This window comes from Bos indicus x Bos taurus, chromosome 5 (genome assembly GCF_003369695.1).
Source record: "Bos indicus x Bos taurus breed Angus x Brahman F1 hybrid chromosome 5, Bos_hybrid_MaternalHap_v2.0, whole genome shotgun sequence".
Taxonomy (NCBI): domain Eukaryota; kingdom Metazoa; phylum Chordata; class Mammalia; order Artiodactyla; family Bovidae; genus Bos; species Bos indicus x Bos taurus.
In genome coordinates, this window is record NC_040080.1 from 62,100,666 (window position 1) to 62,106,665 (window position 6,000).

Here is a 6,000-nt window from a genome sequence, read left to right on the forward strand (position 1 = left end):
GCTGCCTGCCTTCGAAATCTTGCAGCTATTGCAGTCCTGATGGAAGATCTTTTAAAACTCTCTTTTAAAGGCAAACTGACTATTTTTACTAGTCACCAAGTGAAACAACTCCTAAACTGGAGAGGCCATTTATGGATGTCTGATCAAAAAATCCTCAGATATCTAGTGCTGATGGAAAATCCAGGCCTCACTATATACCCTTTTGAGATTATTAACCCAGCCACCCTCCTGCCTACCCCCAAGGGCTCTCTCCCCTTTCACTCTTGCCTAAAAACCTTGGGCCACTGAACAAAACCCTGAGAGGGATTGTCGGAAGATCCTCTGACCAATCCTGAGGAAATATGGTACACTGATGAAAGCAGCTTTGTCTTGGATGGAAAAAAGAAGAGACAAATATACAGTAGTCTCCAATTTTGAGACCATAGAGGCTAAACATTTGCCACCAGGTACTTCAGCCCAATTAGCTGAGCTCATAGCCCTGACTTGAACTTTAGAGCTGGAAAAAGGAAAAAGAGTAGCCAATTACATTGATTTCAAGTATGCCTTTCTGGTGCTACATGCACATGCTGCTATTTGGAAAGAAAGAGGCCACTTGACAACCCGAGGGTCCCCAATCAAATATGGTGATCAAATCCTTAGACTCTTGGAGGCAGTTCATCTACCCACTGAGGTTTCAGTCTCCCACTGTAAAGGACAACAAAAAGAGATCACGGAAGTGGCACAAGGGAACCAAGCAGTTGATTAGGCAGCTAAGAGACGAGCATTACAGAACAATGACCTAATAAGGATTGACACCCTAGTTCCACAGACTAATTTGCCAGAAACTCCTTCATATACTGAAGGTGAGACTCAAAGCTAAGAGTGAGAGCTTTCAAGAAGATCATACAGGGTTGTTCCAAAAGGAGGGACTCTTTTTTCTACCTGAGAACCTCCAGTGGAATTTGGTTAACTCTTTACATGCCACCACTCTTTTAGGGGAAGAGGCCCTCCAAAGATTACTAAAAAGGTCCTTCAGAGGAACAGGCCTCCAAATGACTATAAGGCAAGTGGTCTCCTCTTGTCCCACTTCCCAATTAAACAACCCCAAAGGAGCTCGAAGACCCCAGCTGGCCCAGCCTATCCAACGACATGGGACCTACCCAGGACAAGACTGGCAGATGCACTTCACCCAGGTATAAGTCATGACCTATTAGTCATGACAGATACATTCACAGGATGGATTGAAGACTTTCCCACCTGGACTGAAAAACCTGAGATGGTAAAAAAAAAAAAAAAAACTGCTCCAAGAAATCATTCTGAGATTTGGTCTGCCCAGGTCATTACATAGTGACAATGGGACATCATTTACTTCTAAGGTCACCCAAGGGGTCTCTAAAGCATTAGGCATTACTTATTATCTCCATTGTGCTAGAGGCCTCTGTCTTTAGGAAAAGTAGAAAGAGCCAACCAATTCTTAAAATCAGCAACAAAAAAGATAACCCAGAGACTTCCCTGGGATGGAAGGAGGCTTTACCAATGTCCTCCACACCCATATAGCCACTAAGAAACAGGTTGGTCTTCGTCCTTATAGATGCTATATGGGAGACCTTTTGTTTATGTCAATGACCTCTTCCTAGATCCAGAGGCTCAGACCCTCTGGTCTTATACCATGGCCATTGGGCAATTCCAACAACATATACGCTTGTGGGGTGTCAACCAGGACCCAAAAGATTCTAAAGAGTCACTGCTATATGCTCCAGGTAACCAAGTCCTAATTAAAGTCTGGAAAGATGGGTCCCCAAAGGCTCAACTCCAGCCCAATGGAAGGGCCCCTACCCTGTAATACTTTCTACCCCCACAGCAGTCAAGGTACCAGGACATGACTCCTGGATTCACTACTCACAAGTCAAGCTGTGGAAGAAAACAGAAGAGGACACTCAATACACCTATGAGCCCCTGGGAGATCTCAGATACCTATTCAGAACTACAGATGAGTGCCGTTTTAATGAACACCCCCAAAATCAAGTTCTGGGGATAAGGTTTCTCAGGACAGCTCTAAAGAGCCAACACAGCTTGGCAGGGGTTGCACTCCAAAACAGACAGGAGATAAATCTTCTGATCCCTGAACAAGGAGGAACTTGAGCCATCTTGAATGAGACATGTTGTTTCTGGGTAAATACCTCCAGCTAAGTTAAAGAAAGTCTCACAGTCCTCAAGAAAATCATTCAGACCTTCTGGACCTCAAAGAACAAGCTGGAGAGTTCTCGGGGTGGCTACAATCTCTCTTTGGGGGAATCCTCCTGGTGACAGAAATTTGGAGTTGGCTAATGCCCCTACTAGTGCTTGTTATCATCATATTGATGCTGCTAATGATTGCTCCATGTACTATCAATTGTCTAACCGGTTTTGTTTCTGCCCAAGTCAACAAGCTAAAACATGCAATGCCAGTTCAACAAGGATATGCAGAACTACAGCTGACCACAGAAAATATCACTCACCCTTAGAAGGACACCGCTACAAGGACTCTGAGGCCTGAGACTAGCAAGAAGGAGAGGCCCAATGCCCCTCGCCATCCCAGTTCAGCAGGAAGTAGCCAGAAAGACCTTGACACCCCTAATCCCAAAGAATTGGGCCTCTCACCTCTTGAGAGGGGAATGTTACGTAGTTAGAATAGGAAAAAAGAGTCCAGAATGGCAGTGGCTAAAAGACAAGGCAGGGAAAAGCCTGCGAAAATAGAACAAAGGAAGACCAAAGGACTGGAGTGAGGACATCAGGTAGAACAAACAGCATTCCTGGCTAGCCCAGTTTACATAGGGCAGGCCCAGGGGAGGAGAAAAAAACATGAAAAGAGGAGCTAAAGGGCCAGGGGTTTCTCTCCTTCTCCTTTCGCTCTCTCCCTCGTGGGCGCTCTCTCTCTCTCACGCACTCTCTTTCTATTCTTCAAGTCGTTTGGGTCAGTCTCGCTCTCTTGCATGCACATGCTCTCTCTCTCTCTCTTCTTCATGTCTTTTGGGTCGGCATGCCCTAACGCCTCAAGGATGTATTTTCCTTTATTTTCTAAATTAAACTGAGCTGTAACACGGAGCTGTAACATTGATCTGTCCAAGAATTGCGACATGGTCTGTCCAAGGGCTGTAATGCTGGCCCATCACTTCAAATTTTTGTTGTGATGAGACAGAACTGAGGAAATTACACACTTCCCTGACAACTAACGTTAGAACCAGTTCAATGTTTTATCACATAAGGGGAACTAAATTGCTTTGCCACTTAATAGAAACTTTTGTGTAGCACACAAACTCCTGTAAATATTGAATTTCACTTCAACCTTTCCTGAGAAAAATGGATTTATTTACAACTCCCATGGTTGTATATGCATAATTCAAAGTCAAGTCACAGGAGTATACACCCTATGTCTACTATTCCTAGTCAAGGCACCTGAATGATCTGCCCATCATTTGACTAAATTTTTTCATGTGCCATAAATGCAAGCTGTTGTCCCCAAAGCTGGACAATGTCTCTCTGATGCCATTTAGCTGAGTCATCACAATGCCGTATGCCCTGCATTTGCATAAAAGTAGGCTTTCATTTTCAGCCAAAGTCACCTCAACCTGAAGAGATACAGGGCACAGAATATAGAGTAGGTTCTCAATAAATATTGACAGTAAATTAACAGTGTGTTTTATAAAATGTAAAAAAAAAAAAAGCAAAGAAGTGATAGTAGCTGGAGTATACAAATAAGAAAGCATTCAATGAGGTAAGTGCACATTGCTGGCTTTTTTCTTAAAGTCACACACCCTCTCAATAGTCTGTTGCTATAGCAGTATTAGTTTTTGATTCTCTGATTCCTATAATCATTATTGGAAGCAATTCTTCCCAGGGTCCTCTATAGATATTAGACTAAGGAAGTCTAATTAGACTAAGGAAAACAAAATTGTGAACTGAACTCTCTATTAATCATCTATTTTTGTGTAGTTGAAGATAACTCTTTCTGGTACAAAGATGCTAAGACTTTTTTAAAAAACTATGAAGATCATCTATCCAATCACATTCATTCTAGTAATTTCTTCTCTGAGATTGAGACCAAATATATTTTTAATACATCTAGTGTGAAATATATATTAAAAACTATGCAAATATAAAAACTTTTCTACCGAAAACTAAGAATGCCTCCTTTGGTCTTGTGTACATAAGCAATCACATGTATAAAGATATATAAAAACTTAGAGCAACATTTTTATTATAAAAAGAAGAAATATAAACAATAAAAGTTTCCAAACTCATGGTACTTATTATCAAAAACATTAAAACTACATAAATTCTGTCATGAAAAATTAGTATAAAATATCCTTATGAGGATAATTAAAGATAGATTGCATGTAAATGGTAGATCACAATAGTTTTTACAAATTTACTTATGTACTTTTGCTTGAGTTGGAAAATCTCTGACATTACTTTTGTAAAATAATCTGTGATGGCAATCTCTATGTCATTCTTTTTTCCTTTCTACCTTCATATTTTTCATAGTATCCATGAGATACTTAAGAAAGTGGCAGAAGTCTTCTTATGCCAATTGCATTGCCTTACTACTACTGCAAGGAAAACATCAAATATTATATCACTTGACTTCTATTATCCTGTACCATCTTGGTGTGTCTAATGCAATTGTTGCATTTTTTTGTTCTCAAAGGTACTGTCCTCACTGCTACCTGTGTGAGGTTGGATGCCAAAACTTTTTATCCCTTAGTGACTTTTAAACCTGGGTCTCTAAGGACTCTTTTGTTTGTTGATGCTATTGACTATTGTTATGAATGGGATACATAAATTAACTAACCATAATATTTGGTCCCAAATACGTTTTCCTGATCAACAAGTTCAGCAGATCAATTATCTCTAATTCTTTAGTCACCCATGGTACACCTAGCCCTTTAGACAAGACATTCCTTCCTTTTAGCTAGCAAGAGAAGAACGTATATTCTCAGAGTAAAATGGCACAGGACCTCTCACAGAGGAAGCTCTGTATGGTATAGGAGAGCTCTGAGCATTTTCAGAGATTTTCTAGCTGAGTGTGGTTCCCTAAGAAAACCTAGCAGTCACACGTCTCCTCTAGCATATTCCTGTTCAGCGTGTGTATCTTCAAATAAACTATCAACAGGTGCCATGAAATAATTTACTGCTTAAAGGGTAAGTATGAAAATGTTTGCTGCTTCAGTTATATACACAGTATGTACATGTGTATTCTAGCGGAAAGTGGGAGGTGGGTGAGGAATGTTATGATAGATTTCTCTAAGCAAAGTGTTAGAATTTTTAATTCACTTAAAAAAATTTTTATTGGAGTACAGTTTATTTACATTGTTGTGTTAGTTTCTGCTGTACAGCAAAATGAATCAATTAAACATATACATATATCCACACTTTTTAAGATCCTTTTCTCATATAGGCCATTGCAGAGTATTTAGAAGAGTTCCCTGTGCTATACAATAAATCCTTACTACTTATCTGGGCTTCCCTGGTAGCTCAGCTGGTAAAGAATCCTCCTGCAATGAAAAAGACCCCAGTTCAATTCTTGTATCAGTAAGATAACCTGGAGAAGAGATAGTCTACCAACTCCAGTATAACTCCAGTATTTTTGGGCTTCCCTAGTGGCTCAGTTGGTAAAGAATCTGCCTGCAATGTGAGAGATCTGGATTTGATCCCTGGATTGGGAAGATCCCCTGGAGGAGGGCATGGCAACCCACACCAGTATTCTTGCTTGGAGATTCCCCATAGACAGAGGACCCTGGCAGGCTACAGTCCATAGGGTCGCAAAGAGTTGGACACAACTAAGCACAAGCTCATTATCTATTTCATATATAGTGGTGCATTTATGTCAGTCCCAATCTTCCAATTTATCCCTCTCTTCCATGTAATATTTAAATAGCCAAACACTGCAATGAATACTAATGTTAGAATTTGACAGGAATAACCCACAGTCATTTTACTAGAATGATGGCTCTTAGAAACCATTAATAGGATTTTTGCTGA